This window comes from Anomaloglossus baeobatrachus, chromosome 1 (genome assembly GCF_048569485.1).
Source record: "Anomaloglossus baeobatrachus isolate aAnoBae1 chromosome 1, aAnoBae1.hap1, whole genome shotgun sequence".
NCBI lineage: Eukaryota > Metazoa > Chordata > Amphibia > Anura > Aromobatidae > Anomaloglossus > Anomaloglossus baeobatrachus.
Window position 1 is genome coordinate 722,794,846 of NC_134353.1, and position 12,478 is coordinate 722,807,323.

Here is a 12,478-nt window from a genome sequence, read left to right on the forward strand (position 1 = left end):
ACTAGTGCCAAGACATTTGCAGCACGTCTGCCTGCGTTGCACACTCCAACTAATTATAACTAAGCCATTATACTAGCACACACTCAGTGTACCTAGTGGCATCCTATACGTGGCTATTGGACTTTGCTATAGTCCCACTAGTGCCAAGACATTTGCAGCACGTCTGCCTGCGTTGCACACTCCAACTAATTATAACTAAGCCATTATACTAGCACACACTCAGTGTACCTAGTGGCATCCTATACGTGGCTATTGGACTTTGCTATAGTCCCACTAGTGCCAAGACATTTGCAGCACGTCTGCCTGCGTTGCACACTCCAACTAATTATAACTAAGCCATTATACTAGCACACACTCAGTGTACCTAGTGGCATCCTATACGTGGCTATTGGACTTTGCTATAGTCCCACTAGTGCCAAGACATTTGCAGCACGTCTGCCTGCGTTGCACACTCCAACTAATTATAACTAAGCCATTATACTAGCACACACTCAGTGTACCTAGTGGCATCCTATACGTGGCTATTGGACTTTGCTATAGTCCCACTAGTGCCAAGACATTTGCAGCACGTCTGCCTGCGTTGCACACTCCAACTAATTATAACTAAGCCATTATACTAGCACACACTCAGTGTACCTAGTGGCATCCTATACGTGGCTATTGGACTTTGCTATAGTCCCACTAGTGCCAAGACATTTGCAGCACGTCTGCCTGCGTTGCACACTCCAACTAATTATAACTAAGCCATTATACTAGCACACACTCAGTGTACCTAGTGGCATCCTATACGTGGCTATTGGACTTTGCTATAGTCCCACTAGTGCCAAGACATTTGCAGCACGTCTGCCTGCGTTGCACACTCCAACTAATTATAACTAAGCCATTATACTAGCACACACTCAGTGTACCTAGTGGCATCCTATACGTGGCTATTGGACTTTGCTATAGTCCCACTAGTGCCAAGACATTTGCAGCACGTCTGCCTGCGTTGCACACTCCAACTAATTATAACTAAGCCATTATACTAGCACACACTCAGTGTACCTAGTGGCATCCTATACGTGGCTATTGGACTTTGCTATAGTCCCACTAGTGCCAAGACATTTGCAGCACGTCTGCCTGCGTTGCACACTCCAACTAATTATAACTAAGCCATTATACTAGCACACACTCAGTGTACCTAGTGGCATCCTATACGTGGCTATTGGACTTTGCTATAGTCCCACTAGTGCCAAGACATTTGCAGCACGTCTGCCTGCGTTGCACACTCCAACTAATTATAACTAAGCCATTATACTAGCACACACTCAGTGTACCTAGTGGCATCCTATACGTGGCTATTGGACTTTGCTATAGTCCCACTAGTGCCAAGACATTTGCAGCACGTCTGCCTGCGTTGCACACTCCAACTAATTATAACTAAGCCATTATACTAGCACACACTCAGTGTACCTAGTGGCATCCTATACGTGGCTATTGGACTTTGCTATAGTCCCACTAGTGCCAAGACATTTGCAGCACGTCTGCCTGCGTTGCACACTCCAACTAATTATAACTAAGCCATTATACTAGCACACACTCAGTGTACCTAGTGGCATCCTATACGTGGCTATTGGACTTTGCTATAGTCCCACTAGTGCCAAGACATTTGCAGCACGTCTGCCTGCGTTGCACACTCCAACTAATTATAACTAAGCCATTATACTAGCACACACTCAGTGTACCTAGTGGCATCCTATACGTGGCTATTGGACTTTGCTATAGTCCCACTAGTGCCAAGACATTTGCAGCACGTCTGCCTGCGTTGCACACTCCAACTAATTATAACTAAGCCATTATACTAGCACACACTCAGTGTACCTAGTGGCATCCTATACGTGGCTATTGGACTTTGCTATAGTCCCACTAGTGCCAAGACATTTGCAGCACGTCTGCCTGCGTTGCACACTCCAACTAATTATAACTAAGCCATTATACTAGCACACACTCAGTGTACCTAGTGGCATCCTATACGTGGCTATTGGACTTTGCTATAGTCCCACTAGTGCCAAGACATTTGCAGCACGTCTGCCTGCGTTGCACACTCCAACTAATTATAACTAAGCCATTATACTAGCACACACTCAGTGTACCTAGTGGCATCCTATACGTGGCTATTGGACTTTGCTATAGTCCCACTAGTGCCAAGACATTTGCAGCACGTCTGCCTGCGTTGCACACTCCAACTAATTATAACTAAGCCATTATACTAGCACACACTCAGTGTACCTAGTGGCATCCTATACGTGGCTATTGGACTTTGCTATAGTCCCACTAGTGCCAAGACATTTGCAGCACGTCTGCCTGCGTTGCACACTCCAACTAATTATAACTAAGCCATTATACTAGCACACACTCAGTGTACCTAGTGGCATCCTATACGTGGCTATTGGACTTTGCTATAGTCCCACTAGTGCCAAGACATTTGCAGCACGTCTGCCTGCGTTGCACACTCCAACTAATTATAACTAAGCCATTATACTAGCACACACTCAGTGTACCTAGTGGCATCCTATACGTGGCTATTGGACTTTGCTATAGTCCCACTAGTGCCAAGACATTTGCAGCACGTCTGCCTGCGTTGCACACTCCAACTAATTATAACTAAGCCATTATACTAGCACACACTCAGTGTACCTAGTGGCATCCTATACGTGGCTATTGGACTTTGCTATAGTCCCACTAGTGCCAAGACATTTGCAGCACGTCTGCCTGCGTTGCACACTCCAACTAATTATAACTAAGCCATTATACTAGCACACACTCAGTGTACCTAGTGGCATCCTATACGTGGCTATTGGACTTTGCTATAGTCCCACTAGTGCCAAGACATTTGCAGCACGTCTGCCTGCGTTGCACACTCCAACTAATTATAACTAAGCCATTATACTAGCACACACTCAGTGTACCTAGTGGCATCCTATACGTGGCTATTGGACTTTGCTATAGTCCCACTAGTGCCAAGACATTTGCAGCACGTCTGCCTGCGTTGCACACTCCAACTAATTATAACTAAGCCATTATACTAGCACACACTCAGTGTACCTAGTGGCATCCTATACGTGGCTATTGGACTTTGCTATAGTCCCACTAGTGCCAAGACATTTGCAGCACGTCTGCCTGCGTTGCACACTCCAACTAATTATAACTAAGCCATTATACTAGCACACACTCAGTGTACCTAGTGGCATCCTATACGTGGCTATTGGACTTTGCTATAGTCCCACTAGTGCCAAGACATTTGCAGCACGTCTGCCTGCGTTGCACACTCCAACTAATTATAACTAAGCCATTATACTAGCACACACTCAGTGTACCTAGTGGCATCCTATACGTGGCTATTGGACTTTGCTATAGTCCCACTAGTGCCAAGACATTTGCAGCACGTCTGCCTGCGTTGCACACTCCAACTAATTATAACTAAGCCATTATACTAGCACACACTCAGTGTACCTAGTGGCATCCTATACGTGGCTATTGGACTTTGCTATAGTCCCACTAGTGCCAAGACATTTGCAGCACGTCTGCCTGCGTTGCACACTCCAACTAATTATAACTAAGCCATTATACTAGCACACACTCAGTGTACCTAGTGGCATCCTATACGTGGCTATTGGACTTTGCTATAGTCCCACTAGTGCCAAGACATTTGCAGCACGTCTGCCTGCGTTGCACACTCCAACTAATTATAACTAAGCCATTATACTAGCACACACTCAGTGTACCTAGTGGCATCCTATACGTGGCTATTGGACTTTGCTATAGTCCCACTAGTGCCAAGACATTTGCAGCACGTCTGCCTGCGTTGCACACTCCAACGAATTATAACTAAGCCATTATACTAGCACACACTCAGTGTACCTAGTGGCATCCTATACGTGGCTATTGGACTTTGCTATAGTCCCACTAGTGCCAAGACATTTGCAGCACGTCTGCCTGCGTTGCACACTCCAACTAATTATAACTAAGCCATTATACTAGCACACACTCAGTGTACCTAGTGGCATCCTATACGTGGCTATTGGACTTTGCTATAGTTCCACTAGTGCCAAGACATTTGCAGCACGTCTGCCTGCGTTGCACACTCCAACTAATTATAACTAAGCCATTATACTAGCACACACTCAGTGTACCTAGTGGCATCCTATACGTGGCTATTGGACTTTGCTATAGTCCCACTAGTGCCAAGACATTTGCAGCACGTCTGCCTGCGTTGCACACTCCAACTAATTATAACTAAGCCATTATACTAGCACACACTCAGTGTACCTAGTGGCATCCTATACGTGGCTATTGGACTTTGCTATAGTCCCACTAGTGCCAAGACATTTGCAGCACGTCTGCCTGCGTTGCACACTCCAACTAATTATAACTAAGCCATTATACTAGCACACACTCAGTGTACCTAGTGGCATCCTATACGTGGCTATTGGACTTTGCTATAGTCCCACTAGTGCCAAGACATTTGCAGCACGTCTGCCTGCGTTGCACACTCCAACTAATTATAACTAAGCCATTATACTAGCACACACTCAGTGTACCTAGTGGCATCCTATACGTGGCTATTGGACTTTGCTATAGTCCCACTAGTGCCAAGACATTTGCAGCACGTCTGCCTGCGTTGCACACTCCAACTAATTATAACTAAGCCATTATACTAGCACACACTCAGTGTACCTAGTGGCATCCTATACGTGGCTATTGGACTTTGCTATAGTCCCACTAGTGCCAAGACATTTGCAGCACGTCTGCCTGCGTTGCACACTCCAACTAATTATAACTAAGCCATTATACTAGCACACACTCAGTGTACCTAGTGGCATCCTATACGTGGCTATTGGACTTTGCTATAGTCCCACTAGTGCCAAGACATTTGCAGCACGTCTGCCTGCGTTGCACACTCCAACTAATTATAACTAAGCCATTATACTAGCACACACTCAGTGTACCTAGTGGCATCCTATACGTGGCTATTGGACTTTGCTATAGTCCCACTAGTGCCAAGACATTTGCAGCACGTCTGCCTGCGTTGCACACTCCAACTAATTATAACTAAGCCATTATACTAGCACACACTCAGTGTACCTAGTGGCATCCTATACGTGGCTATTGGACTTTGCTATAGTCCCACTAGTGCCAAGACATTTGCAGCACGTCTGCCTGCGTTGCACACCCCAACTAATTATAACTAAGCCATTATACTAGCACACACTCAGTGTACCTAGTGGCATCCTATACGTGGCTATTGGACTTTGCTATAGTCCCACTAGTGCCAAGACATTTGCAGCACGTCTGCCTGCGTTGCACACTCCAACGAATTATAACTAAGCCATTATACTAGCACACACTCAGTGTACCTAGTGGCATCCTATACGTGGCTATTGGACTTTGCTATAGTCCCACTAGTGCCAAGACATTTGCAGCACGTCTGCCTGCGTTGCACACTCCAACTAATTATAACTAAGCCATTATACTAGCACACACTCAGTGTACCTAGTGGCATCCTATACGTGGCTATTGGACTTTGCTATAGTCCCACTAGTGCCAAGACATTTGCAGCACGTCTGCCTGCGTTGCACACTCCAACTAATTATAACTAAGCCATTATACTAGCACACACTCAGTGTACCTAGTGGCATCCTATACGTGGCTATTGGACTTTGCTATAGTCCCACTAGTGCCAAGACATTTGCAGCACGTCTGCCTGCGTTGCACACTCCAACTAATTATAACTAAGCCATTATACTAGCACACACTCAGTGTACCTAGTGGCATCCTATACGTGGCTATTGGACTTTGCTATAGTCCCACTAGTGCCAAGACATTTGCAGCACGTCTGCCTGCGTTGCACACTCCAACTAATTATAACTAAGCCATTATACTAGCACACACTCAGTGTACCTAGTGGCATCCTATACGTGGCTATTGGACTTTGCTATAGTCCCACTAGTGCCAAGACATTTGCAGCACGTCTGCCTGCGTTGCACACTCCAACTAATTATAACTAAGCCATTATACTAGCACACACTCAGTGTACCTAGTGGCATCCTATACGTGGCTATTGGACTTTGCTATAGTCCCACTAGTGCCAAGACATTTGCAGCACGTCTGCCTGCGTTGCACACTCCAACTAATTATAACTAAGCCATTATACTAGCACACACTCAGTGTACCTAGTGGCATCCTATACGTGGCTATTGGACTTTGCTATAGTCCCACTAGTGCCAAGACATTTGCAGCACGTCTGCCTGCGTTGCACACTCCAACTAATTATAACTAAGCCATTATACTAGCACACACTCAGTGTACCTAGTGGCATCCTATACGTGGCTATTGGACTTTGCTATAGTCCCACTAGTGCCAAGACATTTGCAGCACGTCTGCCTGCGTTGCACACTCCAACTAATTATAACTAAGCCATTATACTAGCACACACTCAGTGTACCTAGTGGCATCCTATACGTGGCTATTGGACTTTGCTATAGTCCCACTAGTGCCAAGACATTTGCAGCACGTCTGCCTGCGTTGCACACTCCAACTAATTATAACTAAGCCATTATACTAGCACACACTCAGTGTACCTAGTGGCATCCTATACGTGGCTATTGGACTTTGCTATAGTCCCACTAGTGCCAAGACATTTGCAGCACGTCTGCCTGCGTTGCACACTCCAACTAATTATAACTAAGCCATTAAACTAGCACACACTCAGTGTACCTAGTGGCATCCTATACGTGGCTATTGGACTTTGCTATAGTCCCACTAGTGCCAAGACATTTGCAGCACGTCTGCCTGCGTTGCACACTCCAACGAATTATAACTAAGTTACATTGTCAGGGATATTTATTCTTTATTATTCTGCTGTTAATAAAGCTAGACCACCACTGCAATCTTCACCACCTCTCAATTTTTACTACCACATTTTCAGTCCACAATCTTGTCGCAATCAACATGAGTGGCAAAATGACAGATGCTGGTGGAAAGGGGAAGAGGCGTGGTGGAAAAGGCAAAAAAGGTTTTGTCAGTGGGGAAGGTGCCAAAGCTCCATTATCATCTGCTGAAGATAGACCATCTACTAGCAAAAGTAAGATGTCTACTACTTATTGTGGACAATCCGATGTGCTCCCTTTTTTACGGACACGAACAAGAGGAACAAAGGTAGATGATGGGCAAAAAAGGAAAATGCTTGAATGGATCTCAAGTGGTCCAACAAGTGCCCTCTCAGCCACTTCAAGTACCGCATCCAAAAAACACCATTCCTCTGAGTTGTCATCCCAATCACACTTGATTTCTCCCAGCTCTGAAGTCTCCATCAGCCCTGCACAGTATGGTGGAACTGAGATGGCTGAGTCTGCAGAGCTGTTCAGTCACACTATAGCCTGGAAATCAGAGGTCTGCTCCCAAGCTACAGTGAGTACAGAACAGGAAATGGTCTGCAGTGATGCCCAGAACCTTTGTGACTCAGATTCAGGCCGTGAGGACCAAGTTTCTGAGCATAATGTTGACCCTTTGTCACAAACTGTAACACCTGTGGTTATAGACAATGAGGAACATACTGATGAAGATGAGACGCAGATACCCGATTGGGATGACAACTTAAATATTCGGTCAGGGCAAGAAGAGGCTCTGTCTGAGGGGGAGGGGAGTGCGAACACAACAATTGATGATGACGTTCTAGATCCCACCTACTGTCAACCCCCAGTCAGGCACTCGAGGAGGTCAACAGAGGCGGTGGAGGAGGATGCAACCGACGACGAAGTTACCTTGCGCCTTCCTGGACAGAGTCGGAGCACTGGTAGCACGTCTACAACTGCATCCTCAGCCACTACTCTGCCTATGAGCATTATTCGGGGTGGATCAACAGGTCGCATGGCCTCTAAGCCTTGCCTAGCCTGGGCCTTTTTTCACATCGAAAAAGATCGCCCAACTCATGTGATATGTAACATTTGTCATGAATCTGTTAGTAGAGGTCAAAACCTCAGCAGTTTGACAACTTCTTCCATGAATCGTCACATGAATAAATATCATAAGTCCCGGTGGGAAGCTCACCGTGCTGCAATGCCGGCTAGCGGAGCGAACCATCCACCGCCCGCCCCTTCCAGTGCATCCGCGCGCTCTTCATCTTCTAGGACTGTGGGGACAGCTGTCACACCTGTTTTTCCACGCAAAACTTCCACCACTGTAACCGCAACAGGCAGTTTGCTTGTAAGGTCGTCAGTTGGTTTGGAAGGGGAAACAAGTGAGTGTGTACAGCTCTCTAAGACATCGATAGCACCAACGTTGGATGAAGGCAACATCATGTCTCCGCCTGCACTTTCCTCACAAACCTGCATTTTTCCAGGGACACCCTACTCAACACCGTCTACACACAGCAGCCAGATCTCTGTCCCTCAGATGTGGTCAAATAAAAGGCCTCTTCCTCCGACCCATGACAAAGCTAAGAGGTTGACTCTATCCCTCTGTAAGCTGTTGGCTACCGAAATGCTGCCTTTCCGCCTAGTGGACACACAGGATTTTAGAGACCTTATGTCTGTCGCTGTGCCCCAGTACCAGATGCCTAGTCGCCACTACTTCTCTAAGAAAGGTGTGCCCGCGCTACACCAGCATGTCGCACACAACATCACCGCTTCCTTGAGAAACTCTGTGTGTGAACGGGTGCATTTCACCACCGATACTTGGACCAGTAAGCATGGACAGGGACGTTACATGTCGCTGACTGGGCACTGGGTAACTATGGTGATAGATGGTGAAGGGTCTGCTGCACAAGTCTTGCCGTCCCCACGACTTGTGTGTCAATCCTCTGTCTGTCCAAGTTCCGCCACAGCTTCTGCATCCTCCACCTCATCTGGGTCCTCCACCTCCGCCCCAAGCCTGCCTGGTCAGGCCACCAGCGTTCTCACTGCGCAGAAGGAATCACGCACGCCTCATTACTATGCTGGCAGCCGAGCGCAACGGCATCAGGCGGTCTTTAGCTTGACATGTCTTGGTAATAAGAGTCACACAGCTGAGGAGTTGTGGTCAGCTCTGCGGTCCGAGTTTAATAAATGGTTGTCTCCACTCAACCTGCAGCCTGGTAAGGCCGTGTGCGACAATGCTGCAAACCTGGGTGCGGCCCTTCGCCTGGGCAAGGTGACACACGTACCTTGTATGGCTCACGTGTTGAACCTTGTCGTGCAGCAATTTTTAACACACTATCCCGGCCTAGATGGCCTTCTGAACAGGGCACGAAAACTGTCTGCTCACTTCCGGCGTTCAAGCGCCGCAGCTGAGCGACTTGCATCGCTACAGAAGTCTTTCGGCCTGCCGGTTCATCGCCTGAAATGCGATGTGGCGACACGCTGGAATTCAACTCTCCACATGTTACAGCGACTGTGGCAGCACCGCAGAGCCCTGGTGCAATACGTCATGACGTATAGCCTGGGCCAACGAGATGCAGAGGTGGGGCAGATCACCCTGATGGAGTGGTCTCAGATCAAGGACCTATGCACCCTTCTGCACAGTTTCGACATGGCGACGAATATGTTTAGCTCTGACAATGCCATTATCAGCATGACGATTCCAGTCATTTACATGCTGGAGCACACGATAAACACTATTCGGAGTCAGGGGGTGGGACAACATGAAGGGGAGGAACTACAGGAGGATTCATATGTGCAAGGGACAACAACATCACCAAGGTCCAGACGTTCATCATCACCAACGCAGCAGGCATGGGACCATGGGGAACAGGGATCGACAAGGGCGCATAGTAGCAGGCGAAATGTTGAGCAAGGTGCAGGAGAACATGAAGAAATGGAGGACGAACTGTCCATGGACATGGAAGACTCAGCGGATGAGGGAGACCTTGGTCAAATTTCAGTTGAAAGAGGTTGGGGGGAGATGTCAGAGGAAGAAAGAACGGGTAGCACCTCTATGCCACAAACACAGCGTGGACTTGGTCCGCATGGCTGCGCAAGACACATGAGTGCCTTTTTGTTGCACTACCTCCAACATGACAGTCGTATTGTCAAAATTAGAAGTGATGATGACTACTGGATTGCCACACTATTAGATCCCCGGTACAAGTCCAAATTTTGTGACATAATTCCAGCCATAGAAAGGGACGCACGTATGCAGGAGTATCAGCAGAAGCTGTTACTCGATCTTAGCTCGGCTTTTCCACCAAACAACCGTGCAGGTGCAGGGAGGGAATCTCCCAGTTGTAACTTGACAAACATGGGACGGTCTCGTCATCTTCACCAGTCTACCCGTACCAGTAGGACCGTATCTGGTGCCGGTAACAGCAATTTTATGGAATCTTTTCATAATTTTTTTAGACCCTCTTTTGCAAGGCCACCAGAGACAACAAGTCTGACACATACTCAACGGCTGGAGAGGATGATACAGGAGTATCTCCAAATGAACATCGATGCCATGACTGTGCAACTGGAGCCTTGCTCCTTTTGGGCTTCAAACATAGAAAAATGGCCAGAGCTCTCCAGTTACGCCTTGGAGATTTTGTCGTGTCCAGCTGCCAGCGTTGTCTCTGAACGTGTATTCAGTGCTGCTGGGTGTGTGCTGACAGATAAGCGCACGCGTCTGTCCAGTGACAATGTGGACAGACTGACGTTCATCAAAATGAACAAGTCATGGATCCAGAAGGAATTTACTACCCCTGTGTCATCCTGGGGAGAGTAAATGCTTGTGGATTTGGAATGTGCTTGATGCAAATCAAAACATCCTGTTTGCAACTAGGGCCCAAGTGCTGCCACTGATGGGGTGGGTGTCTGTGTGGCCCAATTTTTGGAAAAAAGGGAGACTCCGCTTGGAGTAACCCTTGCTTACATTGTTTTTAAAAGAAGCCAAGATGAACAAGTCATGGGTCAGCAAAGACTTTGCTACCTACCCCGGTGTCATCCTGGGGACGGTTAATTATGGGGTATTTTTGAATGTGATTGATGCAAATGTAGCTGTGAAGTGTACAACTAGGGCCCAAGTGCTGCCACTGATGGGGTGGGTGTCTGTGTGGCCCAATTTTTGGAAAAAAAGGGAGACTCCGCTTGGTGTAACCCTTGCTTGATGTGTTTTTAAAAGAAGCCAAGATGAACAGAGCTGGGATCAGCAAAGACTTTGCTACCTACCCCGGTGTCATCCTGGGGACGGATAAGAATGGCGTATTTTTGAATGTGCTTGATGCAAATCAAAACATCCTGTTTGCAACTAGGGCCCAAGTGCTGCCACTGATGGGGTGGGTGTCTGTGTGGCCCAATTTTTGGAAAAAAGGGAGACTCCGCTTGGAGTAACCCTTGCTTGATGTGTTTTTAAAAGAAGCCAAGATGAACAGAGCTGGGATCAGGAAATACTTTGCTACCTACCCCGGTGTCATCCTGGGGACGGATAAGAATGGCGTATTTTTGAATGTGCTTGATGCAAATCAAAACATCCTGTTTGCAACTAGGGCCCAAGTGCTGCCACTGATGGGGTGGGTGTCTGTGTGGCCCAATTTTTGGAAAAAAAGGGAGACTCCGCTTGGAGTAACCCTTGCTTGATGTGTTTTTAAAAGAAGCCAAGATGAACAGAGCTGGGATCAGCAAAGACTTTGCTACCTACCCCGGTGTCATCCTGGGGACGGATAAGAATGGCGTATTTTTGAATGTGCTTGATGCAAATCAAAACATCCTGTTTGCAACTAGGGCCCAAGTGCTGCCACTGATGGGGTGGGTGTCTGTGTGGCCCAATTTTTGGAAAAAAAGGGAGACTCCGCTTGGAGTAACCCTTGCTTGATGTGTTTTTAAAAGAAGCCAAGATGAACAGAGCTGGGATCAGGAAATACTTTGCTACCTACCCCGGTGTCATCCTGGGGACGGATAAGAATGGCGTATTTTTGAATGTGCTTGATGCAAATCAAAACATCCTGTTTGCAACTAGGGCCCAAGTGCTGCCACTGATGGGGTGGGTGTCTGTGTGGCCCAATTTTTGGAAAAAAAAGGGAGACTCCGCTTGGAGTAACCCTTGCTTGATGTGTTTTTAAAAGAAGCCAAGATGAACAGAGCTGGGATCAGAAAAGACTTTGCTACCTACCCCGGTGTCATCCTGGGGACGGATAAGAATGGCGTATTTTTGAATGTGCTTGATGCAAATCAAAACATCCTGTTTGCAACTAGGGCCCAAGTGCTGCCACTGATGGGGTGGGTGTCTGTGTGGCCCAATTTTTGGAAAAAAAGGGAGACTCCGCTTGGAGTAACCCTTGCTTGATGTGTTTTTAAAAGAAGCCAAGATGAACAGAGCTGGGATCAGCAAAGACTTTGCTACCTACCCCGGTGTCATCCTGGGGACGGATAAGAATGGCGTATTTTTGAATGTGCTTGATGCAAATCAAAACATCCTGTTTGCAACTAGGGCCCAAGTGCTGCCACTGATGGGGTGGGTGTCTGTGTGGCCCAATTTTTGGAAAAAAGGG